The 23,947-nt window shown below is 39.6% G+C and overlaps 2 non-coding genes across 2 annotated transcripts; one reads left to right on the top strand and one right to left on the bottom strand.

Annotated features, from left to right (window-relative positions):
- Positions 1 to 999: 999 nt before the first annotated feature.
- Positions 1,000 to 1,106, bottom strand: LOC141688415 (small nucleolar RNA R71). Its single transcript, XR_012561859.1, has one exon. It is a non-coding gene; the product is annotated as a small nucleolar RNA R71 (small nucleolar RNA).
- An 18,145-nt stretch (positions 1,107 to 19,251) lies between these two features.
- LOC141687900 (small nucleolar RNA R71) lies at positions 19,252 to 19,358 on the top strand. Its single transcript, XR_012561379.1, has one exon. It is a non-coding gene; the product is annotated as a small nucleolar RNA R71 (small nucleolar RNA).
- Positions 19,359 to 23,947: the final 4,589 nt, after the last annotated feature.

Raw genomic sequence — 23,947 nt, 5'->3', positions numbered from 1 at the left:
CTTAAACCGTTATATTGTCAAATTCTATAGATATATAGGGTCTCAATATAATTGGTGCCTATTTATCTTCTATCTCTTTTGTGGATGTCTGGTAGAATGGTACTCGTGCAACGAAAGTTGGCGTTTATCAGTTTCGTGTTATCTGATTAGTGTCCTCACCATCACATGCTAAGGTTAAGAACAATAAGGCTATTGAATGAATTATTTAATGAAGTTAGAATCCCATGTTTATCATATATATTAATTTAACCTCAATTCTCTTAGTTAATGTTATTTAATATAATCTCTTAGTTTAATAAAAACCCAATTTGTTATTTGTCTTAGCATTGAGCGATAACCATACATTGTTGCATAGGTGCATAAATTGAACTTAACCTAAACCAGTCTCTGTGGGAACGAATCTGATTTATATCTTATACTACTTGCGAACGCGTATACTTGCATGAATATTAGCGCGTGTTTTCGCCCTAACAAGTTTTTGGCGCCGCTGCCGGGGACTCGGTGTTAATTTTTAGTTTATGTGCTTGTCATCAGTGGTCGTTAAAGTTCACTGACTCGGATTCTTTTACTTTCACGGTTTATTTGTTTGTGTTTCAGGTACTCATTACAATGGGAGATCCAGCAGCACGAATAAAAGCCTTGATGGATTTTTCTCAACCCAAGATCAATGACATTCAATCTAGTATTGTCCGGCCAGCTATCACATCTAATACCTTTGAGATCAAGCCCGGCATAATTCAATGGGTACAGACTTCAGTCCAGTTTGGGGGTTCTCCAACGGAAGATCCCAATACACACATTAGGGATTTCATTGAGATCTGCGACACCTTCAAGTTCAACGGTGTTTCCGAAGATGCTGTGAAGCTGAGACTATTCCCATTCTCTCTGAAGGATAAGGCTAAGAGCTGGTTACACTCTCTACCAGCTGGTTCAATTACTACTTGGGAAGATCTTGCTTAGAAGTTTCTTACTAAATTCTTCCCTATGGCGAAGACAACTACACTTAGGAATGCTATTACTCAATTTGCGCAGCAAACGGGAGAATCGCTAAGTGAAGCTTGAGAGCTCTACAAGGAGATGCTTAGGAAGTGTCCTCATCATGGAATTCCTGATTGGATGATCATCACTTGTTTTTACAATGGGTTAGGAGCACAGTCCAGACCCATGCTCGATGCAGCATCAGGCGGAGCATTATGGGCAAAGAGCTATAAGGAAGCTTATGATCTAATTGAACTGATGGCTGCTAATGAACATCAGTATCCAACCCAGAGATATCCACAGGGCAAGGTAGCAGGAGTTCTTGAAGTGGATACAGCTACAGCTATCACTGCTCAACTAAAGGCGTTGTCTATGAAGATCGATTCTCTGGCTAACTATGTTGTTAAGCAGATAATTAGTGTTTGTGAGCTGTGTGCAGGTCCGCATGTGACTGAACAATGTGCTATATCTAGCGACTCAGCTCAGTTTGTGAGCAATTTTCAGAGATCGCAGCAACCAGTTCCAGACACTTATCATCCTGAAAACTGGAATCATCCTAACTTCAGCTGGAGCAACAATCAGAATGCGATGCAACAACCGTTCCAGCCGTTTGGAAATAAGCTGTTCAACTCTCTTGGTTTTCAGCAACAACTCCAACTTCAACAACAAACTCATGATGCAGGTCTATCTTCGAATGAAAAATCTGAATTAGAGGAGTTGAGGCTTATGTGCAAAAACCAGGCTCTTATATGCCAAAGCCAAGCTGTTTCTATCAAGACTCTGGAGAACCAAATAGGGCAAATTGCTAATGCCTTATTGAATCGACCACCAGGAACGCTTCCTAGTGATACAGAAGCCAATCCAGGAAAGAGGGAAGTTGAAGAACATGTGAACGCCATCACCTTAAGGTCTGGAAAGGTCGCAAGCCCCCAAATTCAGCAAGACGAAGAGCCTGAAAAATCTCAAGATTCAGAAAATGCAGTTGTGGCTGAAGAAGATATTCAGAAGGGAGTAGAGGTGGAACCAAGGAAGACTACTGTGGAACACACTCCTCCTGAGGGTAATACAGGGGAGAAACAGATCTATCCTCCACCTCCTTTTCCAAAGAGGCTGCAGAAGAAAAATCCGGATAAGCAGTTTGAGAAGTTTCTGGAGGTGTTCAAGAAACTTCATATCAACATACCTTTCGCTGAAGCTCTTGAACAGATGCCTAGCTATGCGAGGTTTATGAAAGGTATTCTCTCTCGGAAAGTGAAGCTCGATGACTTAGAGACCGTTGCTCTAACGGAGGAATGCAGTGCTGTGCTGCAACAGAAGTTGCCTCCGAAGCTTAAAGATCCTGGAAGCTTCACTATTCCTTGCACCATCGGAAACTTGTCGTTCGACAAGTGTTTATGTGATTTAGGAGCTAACATCAATCTGATGCCCTTATCTATCTTCAAGAAGCTTGGACTGCCTAAGCCGAAACCAACATACATGTCATTGCAACTAGCTGACCGTTCCATCGCTTATCCACGAGGTATAGTGGAGGATGTCTTGGTCAAGGTGGATAAACTCTTCTTCTCTACTGACTTTGTAATTCTTGATTTCGAGGAAGATAAGAAGATTCCCATTATCTTGGGAAGACCATTCTTGGCTACAGGCCGAACTATGATCGATGTGCAAAAAGGAGAGCTTACGATGAAGGTTCATGATCAGAAGGTCACTTTCAATGTGTTCAAGGAAATAAAATTACCCACAGCTAAAGAGGAGTGCTTTAAAGTAGAGCAAATTCAGGTTTTGAATGCACCTCTGTGGAAGAGGAAGTTGGATGTGCCATTCGATTCTCTTGGGTTAGCAGAGCTGAAAATTTCTCAGGATCGTCTCGAGTCGTCTATTGAAGATGCTCCTACACTTGAGCTCAACCCACTACCAAATCACTTGAGTTATTCATTCTTAGGTGCACCCCCTGACAAGGGGTTGGGATATATCTTTGATGATGTAGAGGGTAGCCGAACGGATCCTCCAGTGCCTATAGAGGGTTCTTCTCATGTGCAGCAGATAGTTGATAGGACTGGTGTTGGTGATGAGCAGTACAGGCGAGTAACTAGGCGTATGGAGGCCATGCACGATATTCACCGTCATTTTGCTGCAGATTTGACACATGCTTTCGGTACTGTTGTTCGAGACACTGGTGGCGAGGTTGATTGGCCACCTGATCCTCCACCCGACGAGGGTGAATCTCCCGCTAATTAGGTATGCCTGAAATCCTTATTATTGCCTTCAATGAGGACATTGAAAATTTTAAGTATAGGGATGGTAGTTAAGGAATATTGTGTGTGTGTCATTTAGTTGCATATTCATGATAGTTTAGTTCATATAGTTGCATAATTTATGCCATATAGTTTTTTTTTATGAATGTCATGTAGCTCATGCATTTACCATGATCCCTTTTGCAATGATTTATCGACTGAATTGTGATATTGATGTGAGTGTAGTGATAGCATTAAAGTGATATTAAGTTATGTAGGTTGATATGCATGCTAGAAACAATTGTAAGTCCACTAAGTCTTAGAGAATGCGAAAGGGCTAGATTGTGTTATGATTTGGTTGTTTTCAAGGTCAATCTACTTATTATGCTTAGAATTCGATTATAGGTTCTTAGTGATAAAGACATGAAAAAGAAAAATTTTGGAGAAAAAAATATGGAAGTTGTTGCTAGTTGTGGCTAGGCGTCAAATGGCTAGTAGCCGGCTCGCGTATGTTGCGAGTAGTCTAGGGTTGAGCAAGATGGAGCGAAACGCACTTGCTCAGAAATTAAAAAAAAAAAAAAAAAAATTGGCATAATTGATCAAGAGTAGGCTCTTTGATATTCGAGTTATTAAGTTCTTAGGGGACTTTGTGCCTAGCGACCTAAGGCTTTTAGAGTCTGGGATCCGCTAACCTAACGCTCGTTACATGGATATCATTGTATAAGTCTTTTGTGGACCTCACTCATTGCACGGTCAAATAAGCATTTGAGTTGTAAATAAAAAGCACGATTCCGTAGTAAGCTCCGGAGTTCTTGTAGTGTTGTATATCACTTTGTGCCTGGAATTTTTATTCTTTGTATAATCGTAGGATTGCCTTGAGGATAGTCTAGTCATAGTAATTGGTCTAGTTCCGAAGCATATCTGTTAAGCATTTACACACACCACGTTTATGGTTGTATGTCCGTTTGCATGAGTTTATTGATCTTTAGTTGTCTAACTGCATTCGTTGAGATGTGGCAATTTGGTTGATTAATTGTAGTAAGGGGATCGCTGCATTTTCATATAGATTGTATTCATTCATATTTTTATTTGTTTTTGAGTCTGTGACGCTTGAGGGCAAGCATCGATTTAAGTTTGGGGGTGTGATAAGTGGCATTTTATACCACTTAGAACGTCTTAAAATGGCTTAAATTGGTGTCTTGAAATCAAGTATTTTGTGTATTTGATGCGTTTTTCTAGTGTTCATGCATTTCAGGGTATTAGTTGCATTTCGGGGGAGGAATCATCAAGAATAAGCCTTGGCATGTGTTCACCATTGCGAGAGGAAAGGAACGGGCAGATTACGGCGAAGAAACGGAGCAAGCTTGGATTTTTTCCAGTAGAGGCCTGCGCGCCCGCGCAGCTATGCTGAGCGGCCGCGCAGGGTCGGGAATTTTGCTGAATTATTTTAGACTTCTACTTCTGTTTGGCTTCCAACTTCTATGCAATCTGAGTTTTATGGGACTATTATATAAGTAGATTTGAGACGTTTTCACGGGGGAATTAAGAAGAAGAAGATTGTGTTTTACGCAAGAAGCGAAGGGGATACCAAGGAGAAGACCTAGAAGCACAGAACAACTCCGAAAAAGAAGATCTTGTTTTCAACTTGTGATTCTTTGAATTAGTTGTAACTTTGGATGCTCGTTTTCATTCTTGTTGAACCTAGATCTCGTTTATTCGTACTTTGATTATTATTTAGTTTATTAAGACCTTGTTTATACCATGCTTTCATTGGAACCCATGGTGACGATGAGTTCGATTATGGGCTAATCGTTGTCATGGGGTTCTAGCGGATTTACTTATGGATTTCAATAATTAATTGTTTCGATATCTTGGTGTGTGGTGATTGATTAATATCCTAGTATTGGTTGTGCTTATTCGTCTTATGTGCGTAGCTAACATATAAGATAGCGTGTTAATCTCTATTGAAGCGACAGTGAATATAGAGGTTTAGAACTTGCCATGCTAGCATAGGTTCTTGTACGTGTATGCATGATTCGTAGGTAACTCTAACCGTTTTACTTGCCCTATGTAATCAAGATAGATAACTTGTTCTTAAACCGTTATGTTGTCAAATTCTATAGACATATAGGGTCTCAATATAATTGGTGCCTATTCAGCTTCTATCTCTTTTGTGGATGTCTGGTAGAATGGTACTCGTGCAACGAAAGTTGGCGTTTATCAGTTTCGTGTTATCTGATTAGTGTCCTCACCATCACATGCTAAGGTTAAGAACAATAAGGCTATTGAATGAAGTATTTAATGAAGTTAGAATCCCATGTTTATCATATATATTAATTTAAGCTCAATTCTCTTAGTTAATGTTATTTAATATAATCTCTTAGTTTAATAAAAACCCAATTTGTTATTTGTCTTAGCATTGAGCGATAACCATACATTGTTGCATAGGTGCATAAATTGAACTTAACCTAAACCAGTCTCTGTGGGAACGAATCTGATTTATATCTTATACTACTTGCGAACGCGTATACTTGCGTGAATATTAGCGCGTGTTTTCGCCCTAACATCTTTGCGGATTATTAATTACCAGTTAGTAATCCTATGACCAGGAACTATTTAAGTTTAGAGTTATCATCTTTTTAGGTCTCACTATTATGATCTCATCATAATCCATAAAAAGCTTTACTCTAAACTATGGTATATCTTATTTAAACACTTAAATAGATAGAGCCCGTAATAAAAACAAAACAAGTCTTTATTAATATCAATGAAATCAAAACAGATTACATAAAAGTTATTCCTAAATCCTAATACACATTGGACTTAGGACATATTCCTTTCAATCTCCCACTTGTACTAAAGCCAATCACTCTGGTATCTAATACCCATCTTGACGATCAAAGTGACTTTCATAAAGTAGCTTTGTAAGTGGGTCTGCTATGTTGTTATGTGTGTCAACTCTATTTCAATACAATACAAGAAATGTTATCGCGCTCCCACTAACCCTTTTGTAGACGCATGGTTCATCCACGTTTTTAATAAAATCAAACTCTTTGATTGTCTCATCAAAACGGATGTTCCATCTACGAGAAGCTTGCTTTAAACCACATATGGTTCGCAGCAGCTTACACACTAGGTTTTCATTTCCCTTGGAAAGAAAACCATCTGGCTATTTGCCAGATCTCATAGTCGTAGTAAGCAGCATTCGCAAGCAAAATCCGAACTGATTATAACAGGGCTACAGGTAAAAGGCTTCATCAAAGTCAATCCATTGCCTTTGTTTGAATTCTTTTGCCACAAGCCTGGCCTTATAGGTCTCCACCTGGCCATCTGCTATAATCTATCTTTTGTATACCGTATACATAGATTCCATTCTGGATTTCATGGCACTATACCATTTCTCTGAGTCAACACTACTCATACCCTCATTATAGGTCACAGGGTCGTCATCATCAAATGATTGACAACTCATTGTCATTCTCAATGACAAGGCCATATTACCTCTCAGGTTGGCGAGACACTCTCCCTGATCTATGAATGGGTTGTTCCACAAAAGGTTGTTCAGTGAGAACAGGTGTTTCTACTCGATCTGTTGTAGTTTGTGCTTCTTGAACTTCATTAAGTACAATTTTGCTTCCACTATTTCCTTCAAGGATAAACTCCTTTTCCAAGAAGGTAGCATGTCTGGAGACAAACACCCGATGATCTGTGTAAAAGTAATACCCTAAAGTCTCTTTAGGATATCCCAGAATACTACATTTTCGGATCGATATTCCAGCTTGTCTGGGTCAACTTACTTGACATAAGCTGGACATCCCCAAATCTTAACGTGTTTAAGACTCGGTTTCCTTTCTTTCTATATCTCATATGAAGTTTGAGGAACAGATTTTGGAAAGCACCTTATTCAGTAAATATGCTGAGGTTTCCAATGCATAACCCCATAGGAATACTGGAAGATTTGCATAGCTCATCATGGACCAAACTATGTCTAACAAAGTTCGATTTCTCCTTTCAGATACCAATCTGGAGGAGTCCACTGAGAGACTATACCATTTACTTTGAGATAATCTAGAAACACTCCATTAAAGTATTCACCACCTCGATCTGATCGAAGAGTTATAATACTATGTTTGGTTGTTTCTCCACTTCATACTTATATTCTTTGAACCTTTCAAAGGCCTCAGACTTGTGTTTCATCAAACACATATCCGAATCCAGATCTATCATCTATGAAAGTAATGAAGTATGAAAATCCACCCATGGCTTGCTTAGACATTGGTCCACATACATCTGTGTGTACCATTCCTAGCAAATTTGCAGTCCTCTCTCCATGTCTACTAAATGGAGACTGCAATGCCACTATAAAGTGAGATTTTCATCATCCCTTTTCTTTTATTAGTTTGTTCAATCTGAAATAAATTATGTCACATACATACAGACCATTATTTAAAGCACCACGTCCATAAAGAATATTATCTCTAAGAATAGAACATTCATTATTCTCAATAATAAATGAAAATCCAGCCAAGTCTAACATGGGAATAATATTCCTTACAATCGAGGGAACAAAATAACAATTATTTCAAACAATAGTCTTGCCCGTAGGCCTATGTAAATGAAATGATTCTACATTTTCAGCAGCAACTCTTTCTTCATTTCCATCAGTAGAATCACCTCCTCTTCCTCAAGAGTCATACTTCTCCTTGGTCCCTGCAACAAATTACAGATTTGAGAACCACAGGCGGTATCTAATACCCAAGTAGAAATTTGATTTAATGACATATTCATTTCTATCATGAACATACCTGAATCAGAAGAGGTAGTCTCACTACCCTTCTTCTTCTTTAATTCTGCAAGGTAAACCTTGCAGTTCCTCTTCCAGTGCCCCACCTTGTTACAGTGAAAGCAAACAACTTTGCTCTTGGGGTCTTCAGCTTTTGGTGGAACCGACATTTTCTCACCTACTTTCTTCTTCTTGGAAGGGTTCCTCTTCCTTTTCTTAGGATTGGAACCTTCACCAATTAGAAGAACAGAACTCTTCTTAGGGGGAAAATTCGATTCCGCAGTCTTCAACATGTTGTGGAGTTCAGGCAGGCTGACATCCAACTTATTCATATGAAAGTTCACAACAAACTGCGAGAACGAACTCGAAAGCGATTGCAAGACCAGGTCTTGGCTCAGCTCCCCATCCATGACAAAACCAAGTTGTCCAAGACGTTCAATCAAATTGATCATCTTAAGTACATGGTCATTCACAGATGATCCCTCAGACATCCTACAACCGAACAGCTCCTTCGATATCTCATATCGAGCTGTCCTTCCCGCCACATCATACAACTCTTGTAGATGCATGAGGATAGTGTGAGCATCCATATGCTCATGTTGCTTCTGTAGCTCAATGTTCATGGAAGCTAGCATGATGCATTGAGCAACATTTGCATCATCTATCCACTTACGATACACAACATGTTCATCATTATGTGCATCACTAGCAGGTTCAGCAGGCTTAGGTGAGTCAATCACGTATTCCAGCTTCTCAATCCTGAGAACAATTCTCAAGTTTCGAAGCCAGTCAGCATAATTAGGACCAGTCAATTTGTGAGCATCTAGTATGCTCCTGAGTGATAGTGCAGAAGACATAACGTACAAAGTAAATCTGTAAATGATAAACACATAACAACACTTAGCAAATATTCGATTTCATTTCAAAACACTATATGAATCGGGTCTTTATTCATAAGTGGCTCCCACTAGTTTTCCTAATTTATTCAACCCCCTACATGAAAAATTAAGCATTCATAATGCTAGTGGGAATAGGGATCCTACATTCCATTACACAACCCCGGCTGTAGCACGAACCGCCATACAATGTTCAATAGGCAGACAACTCTTGTCAATTACATCTAATGTTATTCCCTAATCAAACTTTAGCCTCTTGAATAATTGAGTCACGGCTGTGGCACGACAAACTCAATATTCTAAGTCAAGTCTAACCCAACATTCCGTACAATTGAATCAGTCCCCAAAGGCCCACGGCTGTGGCACGTAACGACCTTTAGATTCTTATTCAATGTACACATCTCTATGTAATAGACAAGTATTTCTTATTTCGAAATCAAAGCCCTCGGCTGTGGCACAAAACGACAATGATTCAAAAATAAGAACTACTTTCTACCATGTTGGAAGGCTATGACCGACACAAGCCCGTTGTGTCATTGGCCAATTACTACTTGATATTATTTAATTTTAGAGGGATTATATTACGTTACAATCATAATCATATTATAAAAAGATTCTTCCTTTTAAATTAAATATTTCAAATCAATAATCAATAATCAGATGATTCCCAGATCGGGTGGAGCATTGTCAAGAGGCGTCACTTAATAACCCTTTCTTACAGATAGAAATCTGTTGTTGACAGAATCATCCTTTCTCTCATATCGAAAATTCATATTCAATTACGTGTTTCATAAACACAAGAATCTCATGATTGTATTCATAATATTATTATTAAGGTTATGAAATAATTTCACTATACTAGGTTGTCTAACAAACGCCTTATGTCTATTTAAGTTCACCTAAATCTATCATCGCATGATAAACTAAGCATATATCACATATATCAACATGAATAAACATCAAGATAGGCATGTTACATCATCTAGCACATTAGTCTAAGCATTATACATCTCTATGTATCACATGAAGCATTTAAAAGCAATCAAAAACAGTCAAAAACAGCTCTTCATGGAAATATAAACAGTTCAAAACTTTTATATAAACTAAAATTGATCGCTCCATTAGATCCGTCTCGGAAAACGAATCCAACGGTATATTACACGCCCAAAACGGAGTTACGAAACTCCCAGAAAATCAAATTTAATATGGACAGTCGGGCTGTAACGCATTACAGGAACGCGTTACAAGCCCTGTAACGCATTCCGGTGATGCGTTACAGCCTTTTAAGCCATTTAAAAGGTGTAACGCATTCCCTGAATGCGTTACAGGTGTGTAACGCATTCCCGGAATGCGTTACACCTCTATATTTTATTTATTTTTTTATTTTCTCAGCCGCTGTTAGGGCGAAAACACGCGCTAATATTCACGCAAGTATATGCGTTCGCAAGTAATATAGAATACTTTCTAGTTCATTCCCTTAGAGACTCGGACTAAATTATTGTCTAATTAAACTCACTCACCAATGTATGATTACTTCTCAATATTAAGATAATAACACTTAAAATTGTTGATTAAATATTAACTATAATTAACTACTTAATTAACCACTTAACTAACACTTCAATTTATCAATAATAAAATACTCATGAGATCACAACTTCATTATTACTTCCTTCTATAGCCATTGTTATTACCTTTAGCATGTGACAGTGATGATATTAATCGAATAACACGAAACTGATAAAAGCCAACTTTCATTGTACTAATACCATTCTACCAAGCATCCACAATTAAGATAGAAGTTGAATAGTCATCAATTATGTTGAGTTCCTATATATCTACAGAAATTGACAACACAACGATTTAAGCACAAGTTATTCCTTTTTTTGATTACATAGGGCAAATAAAACTGTTAGAGTTACCCACTAATCATGCTCAACGTACATGAACCTATGCTAGCATGGCAAGTTCTAAATCTCAAGATCCACCGTCGCTTCACAAGAGATTAACACCCTATCTTATATGTTCGCGACGCACATAAGACGAATACGCACAACCAATACTAGATATCAAGCAATCATCACACACTAAAGTATTAAACAATTAACTAAAGAATTCCATAATAAATCCGTTGCAACCCCATGATCACGATTAGCCCATAATAGAACTTATCGCCATCATGGGTTCATATGAAATCATGATAAACAAACACAAGAAAATAATAACTAAACTAATTATATTAAAACAGAGTACGTCACAAGAGTAAATAAGTCAAAGCAAGAAAACTAGCATCCAACGTTACAACGAAACAAGAATCACAAGAAAATATGCTTCCTCTTCGTTACGGTGTGCTAAATCGGTCTTCTTCCTTATCTCCTTCGCTTCTTGCGTAAAACACAATCTAAAATATAATCCCCTTAATACTCTCTGTGAAAACGTCTCAAATCTACCTATATAATAGTCCCATAAAACTCAGATTACATAGAAGTTGGAAGCCAAACAGAAGTAGAAGTCTAAAATAATTCAGCAAAATTCCCGACCCTGCGTGGCCGCTCAGCATAGCTGCGCGGGCGCGCAGGTTGCTGCGCGGCCGCTCAGCATTGCTGCGCGGGCGCGCAGGCCTCTACTGGAAAAAATCCAGGTTTGCTCCGTTTCTTCGCCGTAATCTGCCCATTCCTTTCCTCTCGCAATGGTGAACACATGCCAAGGCTTATTCTTGATGATTCCTCCCCCGAAATGCAACTAATACCCTGAAATGCATAAACACTAGAAAAACGCATCAAATACACAAAATACTTGATTTTAAGACACCAATTTAAGCCATTTTAAGACGTTCTAAGTGGTATAAAATGCCACTTATCACACCCCCAAACTTAAATCGATGCTTGTCCTCAAGTGTCACAGACTCAAAAACAAATAAAAATATGCATGAATGCAATCTATATGAAAATGCAACGATCCCCCTTACTACAATTAACCAACCAAATTGTCACATCTCAACGAATGCAGTTAGACAACTAAAGATCAATAAACTCATGCAAACGGACATACAGCCAGAAACGTGGTGTGTGCAAATGCTTAACAGATATGCTTCGGAACTAGACCAATTACTATGACTAGACTATCCTCAAGGCAATCCTACGATTATACAAAGAACAAAAATTCTAGGCACAAAGTGATATACAACACTACAAGAACTCTGGAGCTTACTACGGAATCGTGCTTTTTATTTACAACTCAAATGCTTATTTGACCGTGCAATGAGTGAGGTCCACAAAAGACTTATACAATGGTATCCATGTAACGAGCGTTAGGTTAGCGGATCCCAGACTCTAAAAGCCTTAGGTCACTAGGCACAAAGTCCCCTAAGAGCTTAATAACTCGAATACCAAAGAGCCCACTCTTGATCAATTATGCAAAATTTTTTTTTTTTTTTTAATAACTTCTGAGCAAGTGCGTTTCGTTCCATCTTGCTCAACCCTAGACTACTCGCAACATATGCGAGCCGGCTACTAGCCATTTGACGCCTAGCCACAACTAGCAACAACTTCCATATTTTTTTCTCCAAAATTTTTTCTTTTTTCATTTCTTTATCACTAAGAACCTATAATCGAATTCTAAGCATAATAAGTAGATTGACCTTGAAAACAACCAAATCATAACAATAATCTAGCCCTTACGCATTCTTTAAGACTTAGTGGACTTATAATTGTTTCTAGCATGCATATCAACCTACACAACTTAATATCACTTTAATGCTATCACTACACTCGCATCAATATCACAATTCAGTCGATAACTTATTGCAAAAGGGATCATGGTAAATGCATGAGCTACATGACATTCATAAAAAAAAAACTAAATGGCATAAATTATACAACTATATGAACTAAACTATCATGAATATGCAACTAAATGACACACACACAATATTCCTTAACTACCACCCCCAAACTAAAAATCTTCACTGTCCTCAGTGAAAGTAGTAGAAAGGAACACAGGGTATACCTACTCGGAGTCATCATCATCATCACCCTCAGTGGGTGGAGTATCAGGCGGTGGGTATGCAGAGTCCTCACCAAAAACTGGCCACTGGATATCAGCTCCAAGGCCTCGAAAAGCAGTCCCTAACGCAAGGGTGAGCTCCTGAGTAAACCTGCTCTGCGTCTCATACATGGCATCCATCCGCCGTGAAAGCCTCCTATACTGGGCATCACCCATCCCAGCACCCTCCTGAGCTCTCGAAGAACCAGCCTCACCACGCCCTGGCCTAGACATAGTAGCACCTCGTGCTGGACGCCCTCCTGGAAGACGATAACCCAGCCCATGCTCCTCAGGCTCACCACCGGTCCACTCCTGCATCCCATTCAGAGTGCCAGAATCAATCAGAGCTGCTGGCAACTGCAACTGCTCATGAGCCGGCCAGTTCACTCCCACTGCTCGGCATAGCTTCGTAACCGTGGATGCATAAGGGATGTTCATATGCTTTGCTCCCCTCAAAAACTTCAGAATTCCTTGGTAGATAAAATCACCAAGGTCCACATAGTACTCATCATGCAGAATTCCCCACAACAACTGTGCTCTCTCAACTATGACCTCGTGTGCATGTGAAGAAGGCAAAATATTAGCACATATAAATGCATTCCATGCACGGGCATACCTGTTCATGGCGATCGCCGGAAAGTGACGATACTCATTATTGCCTGGACTGCGGGTCCAAACTGTGCCCGGTCGACAGAGAGTCGCACAAATCAAATCCAAGTCAAAATCCTCAGCAGTCTTTTCATTCCAGTTCTCCTCCTCGGGCTTCCTCTCTCGCTGTCCAATCACACGGCGAATCGCCGCAGGATGATAATCAACCATCAGCCCACGGACTATAGAAAACCCATTCTTTTCAGCCTTCGCGTTCGCGTAGAACTCGTGAACAACGCTCATCGGTACTGCTTCGGGTGACTCACAAAAAGCTATCCACCCCTTCTCTGCAATCATGGGCAACAACTCACCATCCCTCCCTGATGGTAAAAACCCCCTCTCCTTCAGAATCGGCTTCCCCAACAGCCTAGTGTACTCCTCCTCCGCAGCTCTGTCACTTAACCGAGGCCTTGCAGCAGTACCCCTCGATGAATCAGCAGTAGGAACTGTGCTGCTGCTGTCAATAGTGCGTGCTCTCTTGGGTGCCATTGATTCATGAATAAAAGTGTGTAAGAACTGATTTTTGATGTTTGTGAGAGGGTTTAAGTGTAGGAAGTTTTGTGGGAGATATGTAGGATAGGTGTATGTATATATAGGGTGTGGATTAGATTAGTGTTTGGGAATTAAGGGATAAAATGATGGGGTAGTGGGAACAATTCGTGGGTTTATGGGCTAAAACTGTTTTTGTGTTTTTGTTTGTTTTTTTTTTCTGAACTGTAAAAAATTTTCTGGAACTCGACCCCTGCGCGGCCGCTCAGCATAGCTGCGCGGGCGCGCAGAGGGTCTCTGGAAAAAAAAAATTCAGCCCCTGTTTTCTGATTTTTTTGTGTTTTTGGATAGGTTATTAACTTCTAAGGGTTCCTGTAACAACAATTCATGGGTTGCCTCCCACGCAGCGCTTCTTTTTCGTCATTAGCTTGACGTTCCGTACCTTTCTCAAGTAGTCAACAAAATGGCACTAACCACCTCTCGGTTTGCCATGTCCCCATAGTAGTGCTTCAACCGCTGACCGTTAACCTTGAATGCTTGGTCCGAATTATTCTCAAAAATTTCCACCGCTCCATGTGGAAACACAGTTTTGACAATAAAAGGTCCAGACCACCTTGATTTCAACTTCCCAGGAAAAAGTCGGAGCCGAGAGTTGAATAAAAGAACTTGTTGCCCTGGCACAAATAACTTAGGATGTAGCTTCCTATCGTGCCTCCTCTTCACCTTTTCCTTATACATTTTGTTATTCTCGTACGCTTGAAGTCGAAATTCATCAAGTTCATTAAGCTGAAGCATTCTTTTCTTACCAGCTGCATCTAAATCCAGGTTCAATTTCTTCAATACCCAGTAGGCCTTATGCTCAAGCTCCGCCGGTAGATGACATCCCTTACCGTACACCAACTGAAACGGTGACATCCCAAGTGGAGTTTTGTATGCTGTTCTGTAAGCCCAAACAGCTTCATCGAGCTTTAAAGACCAATCCTTCCTTGACGGACAAACAACCTTCTCTAGAATGCGCTTTATCTCTCTGTTAGACACTTCCGCTTGACCATTTATTTGCGGATGATAGGCAGTAGCTACTCGATGATTCACATTATAACGCTGCATCATAGAAGTGAACTTACGGTTGCAAAAATGCGATCCTTCATCACTTATGATTACCCGAGGTGTTCCAAACCTTGTGAAAATTTGCTTATGAAGAAAATTTAGCACTGCCTTTGCATCATTTGTCGGTAAAGCTTTAACTTCGACCCATTTTGAGACATAATCGACTGCCAGCAAGATGTACTGATTATTGCAAGACGAGATAAAAGGCCCCATGAAATCGATTCCCCATACATCAAAGACCTCGACTTCAAGCATCACATTTAATGGTATTTCATCCTTCCTTGACAAATTTCCCACTCTTTGGCAACGATTACACCTTAAAACAAACTGATGAGCATCCTTGAACAAAGTAGGCCAGAAAAAACCTGCTTGCAGAATACGAGCTGTCGTCTTCTCACTTCCATAGTGTCCCCCATAAACCGTGGAATGGCAGTCTCGTAATATCCCCTCCGTCTCACAGAACGGGATACATCTCCTGATGATCTGGTCAGCTCCCTGTCTAAACAAATATGGTTCATCCCACATATACCACTTCACCTCATGCAGAAACTTCTTCTTTTGAGCGGATGTCAAATTAAGAGGCATTATATTGCTGACGAGATAGTTTACAATATCTGCAAACCATGGTTCTTCCTCCTGAATTGCAAACAACTGCTCATCCGGAAAAGATTCATTGATTAACGTCCTATTTTGTGAAGTAGAATCGGGATTCTCCAACCTAGAGAGATGGTCAGCTACTTGATTCTCAGTACCTTTTCTATCTTTGATCTCTAACTCAAATTCCTGAAGTAAAAGCACCCAACGAATGAGTCTCGGCTTCGAATCCTTCTTAGAAACCAGATAGCGAATAGCTGCATGATCAGTGAATACTGTTACTTTCGTACCAAGCAGATAAGATCAAAATTTCTCAAAGCCAAAGACTATAGCCAAAAGCTCCTTCTCAGTAGTGGTGTAGTTCAATTGGGCACCATTTAAAGTCTTACTCACATAGTAGACCACATGGAAGAGACTTTTCTTGCGCTGTCCCAGAACTGCACCTACCGCATAATCACTCGCATCACACATCATCTCAAATGGTTCTGTCCAATCTGGTGCTGTAATAACTGGTGCAGTGATCAAACTCTTCTTGAGAGTCTCGAATGCTGCCAAACATTCATCATCAAATTTGAACGGCACATCTTTCTCAAGCAAATTGCACAACGGCTTAGATATCTTTGAAAAGTCCTTGATAAATCACCGATAAAAACCCGCATGACCAAGAAAACTACGGATTCCTTTCACAGAATTAGGTGGGGGAAGATTTTCAATGACTCCCACCTTGGCCTTGTCCACCTCCAGACCCTTGCTAGAGACCTTATGCCCAAGGATAATGCCTTCACGCACCATAAAATGACATTTCTCCCAATTAAGCACCAAATTAGTTTCCACGCATCTTTTGAGTACGGCGCGCAGATTATTCAAACATTCATCATATGAGTGTCCAAAGACGGAGAAGTCATCCATGAACACTTCGACGTTATTTCCAATCATGTCAAAGAATATAGCCATCATACATCTCTGAAAAGTGGCTGGGGCGCCACATAACCCAAACGAAACTCTGCGAAAAGCAAATGTGCCAAATGGACAAGTGAAGGTAGTCTTTTCCTGATCCTCTGGTGCAATACAAATCTGATTATACCCGGAGTAACCATCTGGAAGACAAAAATACTCATGACCCGCCAATCTGTCAAGCATTTGATCAATAAATGGAAGGGGGAAGTGATCCTTCCTTGTGGCTTTGTTCAATTTTCTATAATCCATGCATACTCTCCATCTTGTAACTGTTCGAGTAGGGATGAGCTCATTCTTTTCATTTGTGACCACAGTGATACCTCCCTTCTTAGGTACACATTGTACGGGGCTCACCCACGAGCTGTCAGAAATAGGATAAATGATGCCTGCATCTAGCCATTTCAGAATTTCTTTCTTCACCACCTCCTTCATGATGGGATTTAGTCTTCGCTGCTGTTCCACAGTTGGCTTACTACCTTCCTCTAGCAGAATTTTATGCATACAATATGAAGGACTTATCCCCTTGATGTCTGCTATGGTCCATCCTATAGCCGATTTGAATTCTCTCAAAATCCTTAAGAGCTTGTCTTCCTCACTACCTGAAAGGTCAGATGAAATAATAACAGGTAACGTAGATGAATCACCTAAAAAAGCATACCTCAAGTGTTCAGGTAATGGTTTGAGCTCCAAGGTAGGTGCTTCCTCTATTGATGGTTTGAGCTTCCCTTCAGCATTCTTAAGGTCAGAAGTACCAAGAGATTCAAATGGTATGTCCAGCTTTCGCTTCCATGGAGAAGCGTTCAGATATTGTAATTGCTCGTTGCTATCTTCATCATCGCTGTCAAAATCCCCCACTAAGGCCTTTTCCAATGCATCAGACATTAGCATGTGATCGAGTTCCGAAGTAACCGCAGTATCAATCACATCCACTTTTAAGCACTCCTCATCTTCTGTAGGGAATTTCATTGCCTTGAATACATTGAAGGTCACATCCTGATCTTGGACCCGCATAGTAAGTTCACCTTTTTGCACATCTATCAAGGTACGGCCAGTAGCCAAGAAAGGCCTTCCCAAGATTATGGGAATCTTCTTATCTTCCTCAAAATCCAGAATAACAAAATCTGCTGGAAAGAAGAGCTTATCCACCTTGACGAGCACATCCTCAACTATGCCCCTTGGGTAAGTAATGGAACGGTCAGCCAATTGTAGCGACATGTATGTGGGTTTTGGATCAGGCAGATCCGGCTTTTTAAAGATCGATAACGGCATCAGATTAATGCTTGCTCCCAAATCACAAAGGCACTTGTCAAAAGTTAGATTGCCAATGGTGCAAGGAATGGTGAAGCTCCCTGGATCTTTCAGTTTTGGTGGTAACTTTTGTTGCAGAACAGCGCTGCATTCTTCCGTGAGAGCAACGGTTTCAAGGTCATCCAGTTTCACCTTCCTTGCAAGAATAGTCTTCATAAACTTCGCATAACTAGGCATTTGTTCCAGAGCCTCAGCGAAAGGTATATTGATGTGAAGTTTCTTGAACACCTCCAGAAACTTCCCGAACTGTCTATCCAGCTTTTGTTGCTGCAATCTCTTAGGAAAAGGTGGTGGAGGATAGAGCTGTTTCTCCCCTGTATTAGCCTCAGGCAGAGTGTGTTCAACAGTAGTCTTCCTTGGTTCCGCCGCTTTCTCCTTTTGCTTAGATTCTTCATCTCTAACTTCAGCTTCGACTTCCTTTGCCTTTTCAGCATCAGCCACTTTTCCAGACCTTAAGGTAATAGCCTTGACTTGCTCTTTAGCTTCCTTCCTGCCTGGTACTTCCGTGTCACTGGGAAGAGTGCCAGGTTGACGATTGAGCACTGCATTGGCTAATTGACCGATTTGATTTTCCAAGGTCTTGATAGAAACCGCCTGACTCTTGCACAACAGCTTAAGTTCCTCAAAATCAGCACTTGTGGGTGCAGCTGTACTTCCCTGTTGAGGATATGATTGCCTTGTAGCATACTGCTGTGGTTGCTGGAATCCAGGTGGGTTAAACTGTTTACTCATTCCTTGCTGATATGGTGGCTGAATAGCATTCTGATTATTCCCCCAGCTGAAATTTGGATGATTTCTGTTATTAGGATGATAGGTCGTTGGCACAGGCTGCTGTTGTCGCTGATAATTATTCACATACTGAACAGATTCGTTGACAAGAGAACACTAATCCGTAGCATGAGAACCTGCACAAAGCTCACAAACCATGGCTATTTGATTAACTCCATACGTAGCCAGAGAATCAACCTTCATTGATAGCGCTTGGAGCTGGGCTGCAATAGCGGTGGCTGCATCAACTTCCAGAATACCTGCTACCTTGCCTGACGTCATCCTCTGAGTTGGGTTTTGATGCTCATTTGCAGCCATCGTCTCTATAAGACTATACGCCTCAGTATAGCTTTTAGCCCATAAGGCTCCTCCAGCTGCTGCATCGAGCATGGGCCGAGATTGGGCCCCCAAACCATTATAGAAACCAGTGATCACCATCCAATCCGGCATTCCATGATGTGGACATTTTCTCAACATTTCCTTGTAGCGTTCCCAAGCCTCGCACATAGATTCTGTAGGTTGCTGCGCAAACTGAGTAAGAGCACTCCTCATAGCAGCAGTCTTTGCCATTGGATAAAACTTCACCAGAAACTTTTGCGCAAGATCTTGCCACGTAGTGATGGACCCAGCTGGTTCAGAATGTAACAAGTCTTTAGCCTTATCCCTCAGTGAGAATGGGAAAAGCCTCAACTTGATAGCCTCATCAGTCACGCCATTATACTTAAAAGTGCTGCAGATCTCGACAAAATTCCTTATGTGCATGTTGGGGTCTTCAGTTGCCGCTCCTCCAAAAGAAACAGAATTCTGCACCATCTGAATAGTGCCCGGCTTGATTTCAAAGGTGTTAGCTTGAATAGCCGGATGAAGGATGCTTGACTGAATGTCATCAATTTTAGGCCGAGAAAAATCCATAAGAGCTGGATCAGCTTGAACAATACGATCTCCCATGTTTACTGGTTCTTTCTGCTCAGTTCCTGAATCCGAATCCTCAAAATCTAACTTCTCCGGAATATCAAGAAATTCGTCTGTCTCCTCAGCTGTATCTAAAGTCCTCTTGCGAGCACGAGAACGAGTTTGCATAAACGCTTGCTAAAGTACCTGAAACACAACCGGAAAAAATAAGTAACTACTACGTCCTAATCACTGAGTCCTAATGACCAATGATGGTAAGTACATAAACTAAACAAATACGCCGAGTCCCCAGCAGCGGCGCCAAAAACTTGTTAGGGCGAAAACACGCGCTAATATTCACGCAAGTATACGCGTTCGCAAGTAATATAGAATACTTTCTAGTTCGTTCCCTCAGAGACTCAGACTAAATTATTGTCTAATTAAACTCACTCACCAATGTATGATTACATCTCAATGTTAAGATAATAACACTTAAAATTGTTGATTAAATATTAACTATAATTAACTACTTAATTAACCACTTAACTAACACTTCAATTTATCAATAATAAAACACTCATGAGATCACAACTTCATTATTACTTCCTTCTATAGCCATTGTTATTACCTTTAGCATGTGACAGTGATGATATTAATCGAATAACACGAAACTGATAAAAGCCAACTTTCATTGTACTAATACCATTCTACCAAGCATCCACAATTAAGATAGAAGTTGAATAGTCATCAATTATGTTGAGTTCCTATATATCTACAGAAATTGACAACACAACGATTTAAGCACAATTTATTCCTTTTTTGATTACATAGGGCAAATAAAACTGTTAGAGTTACCCACTAATCATGCTCAACGTACATGAACCTATGCTAGCATGGCAAGTTCTAAATCTCAAGATCCACCGTCGCTTCACAAGAGATTAACACCCTATCTTATATGTTCGCGACGCACATAAGACGAATACGCACAACCAATACTAGATATCAAGCAATCATCACACACTAAAGTATTAAACAATTAACTAAAGAATTCCATAATAAATCCGTTGCAACCCCATGATCACGATTAGCCCATAATAGAACTTATCGCCATCATGGGTTCATATGAAATCATGATAAACAAACACAAGAAAATAATAACTAAACTAATTATATTAAAACAGAGTACGTCACAAGAGTAAATAAGTCAAAGCAAGAAAACTAGCATCCAACGTTACAACGAAACAAGAATCACAAGAAAATATGCTTCCTCTTCGTTACGGTGTGCTAAATCGGTCTTCTTCCTTATCTCCTTCGCTTCTTGCGTAAAACACAATCTAAAACATAATCCCCTTAATACTCTCTGTGAAAACGTCTCAAATCTACCTATATAATAGTCCCATAAAACTCAGATTACATAGAAGTTGGAAGCCAAACAGAAGTAGAAGTCTAAAATAATTCAGCAAAATTCCCGACCCTGCGCGGCCGCTCAGCATAGCTGCGCGGGCGCGCAGGTTGCTGCGCGGCCGCTCAGCATTGCTGCGCGGGCGCGCAGGCCTCTACTGGAAAAAATCCAGGTTTGCTCCGTTTCTTCGCTGTAATCTGCCCATTCCTTTCCTCTCGCAATGGTGAACACATGCCAAGGCTTATTCTTGATGATTCCTCCCCCGAAATGCAACTAGTACCCTGAAATGCATAAACATTAGAAAAACGCATCAAATACACAAAATACTTGATTTCAAGACACCAATTTAAGCCATTTTAAGACGTTCTAAGTGGTATAAAATGCCACTTATCAGCCGCCGCCTGGTTTCTTGGAATCCGCGCCGCCTGACATCTGACCTTCTCTTTACAGCAGTAGACAGACAACATATGCAGAATACAGCAGAACAGATATATACATACAAACAATTCATATATATATATATAACTTAATTTAATTACGAATTTAATTGATACAACTTCAAAAATTCATAATAAAAAATCTATACATCATAAAATTATGAAAAAATACCCAGACGATCTACAACACTTGTAGAACCCAGATCAACATTCAAAATTATTCTGAGAAACGATTTCTCATCAGGCAAAATTAATCCATAATATAACTTATAAAATCATAATTAATTCATACAAGCACATAAAATTCTGAAATTTTTACCACAGATCTATATGCATACAACCTACGCTCTGATACCATTGTTGGATTTTTAAACACAGCGGGGCGTGGAAAAACACTTTTACACACACAAAATCCAAATAAAAGCATATAAATCGTGAATAAAAATTCGAGGGATCGAATCTAACCTTTAAAAATAATTCGGAGACAACGATCAGAGATCCTTAGCAGTTGCTCCTCAAGTGTGAAGCACTCCACCGGTATCCACCAAGAAAACGACTTTTAGGAGGAGGAGGAGGTAGAGAGAATTTGGTTTTCTGAAACTTTTGGGTTTCTGGGGTTCGATGTGGGTTAGAATAAAATAGGGTCTATAATAGTATATTTATAGGCAAAATTTTCAGCTGAAATTTTCCCATAAATATTATTATTATTTTCCCATTTATTATTCTTATTAATAATTAAAACACATTTGAATTATTAATCCTTTTTCTAAACACTTTAGAAATAATTCTCTCTCTTGATTTAATTTCCAAAAATTAAATCCTTTAATTAATAATATTAAGAACTTTTCTTAATTAATTTATAATCAATTAAATCTCATTTAATCAATTATTAAATTTGCCAATTAATTATTTATTTCACAAATAAATAATTATTAGCCATTATTAATTAATTCCTCCACCAATAAATCATTCTCTTTTTATGGTGTGACCCTGTAGGTTCAATATTAAGCCGGTAGTAGAAATAAATAATAATAAAACTATTTTATCATTATTTATATAAATTCTCTGATTTATTAAATATGATTAATTAATTAATCACATTTATTCTACATCGTGAGTGATGTTTCTCAACATATCGCGACTATCCGGATAATATGAATTCACTGCTTAGAATACCAAGAACCTGTCAGTGAATAGTTACCGTACAATAAACTCCTTCTACCCTACAATGTCCCGATTAAATACAAGGCATGGATCCCGTGTCAAGCCTATCTAATTCAATCACTTGCTTACCATTTACTATGCGTAGTTCTATGCAAATTAGAAACTCCTTTCTAATTTCATTCACTCTGGCCAGAGATTCCTGAACTAGCATAAGTGGATTAGCCTTGAACATTCGCTTCCTTCACTGGAAGGGGTAGATCCTTTATTGATCATACACTATCTTCGTGTACAAATTCCTATACCCAGAAGAGCCCTAATAATTGTCCCTGGAGACTAAGAACTAAACCAAAGCATAGTTCAGTGTACACAAGATGACTATGATGACCTCAAGTCTAAGGATACTTGTACAACTATCACTAAGCGAACAACTGCTGACACGTGAGTGAACTCCATCAGTTGTTCAGCTGGGCTAGTCATGTTCAGTGAACTTATTTTATAATAAGTACCTACATACTAGCTATAGTGTCACCACACAAATGTCTATGAAAACAGACATCCTTCATAATGAAGCAAGCATAGTATGTACCGATCTTTGCGGATTATTAATTACCAGTTAGTAATCCTATGACCAGGAACTATTTAAGTTTAGAGTTATCATCTTTTTAGGTCTCACTATTATGATCTCATCATAATCCATAAAAAGCTTTACTCTAAACTATGGTATATCTTATTTAAACACTTAAATAGATAGAGCCCGTAATAAAAATAAAACAAGTCTTTATTAATATCAATGAAATCAAAACAGATTACATAAAAGTTATTCCTAAATCCTAATACACGATTGGATTTAGGACATATTCCTTTCAGTTAAGATAATAACTAAGATAATAAGAACTCTTGCCAAGTTCATAGTCGGGCTACCTAACGTAGTACTGACAGTTAAAACCCTTATGGGAACCCTTATAAATATCGTGATAGAAGCGTAGTTCGTTATCGTATATGGTAGCGGGACTCCGCACCCTGAGGTTGAGGAGCAACAACGCGATGATGTTTTATTACTTATTGGAGATCAGATTATGGATCTGATAGAGCATCCTAACGCAGGATCGGATGATGTTCATATTGAGGATGTAGCGGTGGAGGATGTTGTCCTAGAAGGGACAGTTGCTGAGGAGAATCCCATGGAGGATCCTGACAAGAATGAATAAAGGACCACTGATGAATTGATGACCATGGTTAGGTCGACTACC

Source organism: Apium graveolens, chromosome 9 (assembly GCF_009905375.1).
Source record: "Apium graveolens cultivar Ventura chromosome 9, ASM990537v1, whole genome shotgun sequence".
In the NCBI taxonomy this organism is placed as follows: domain Eukaryota; kingdom Viridiplantae; phylum Streptophyta; class Magnoliopsida; order Apiales; family Apiaceae; genus Apium; species Apium graveolens.
Note: the sequence above shows the minus strand (reverse complement) of the source record. Positions and strands in the feature narration are given on the sequence as shown.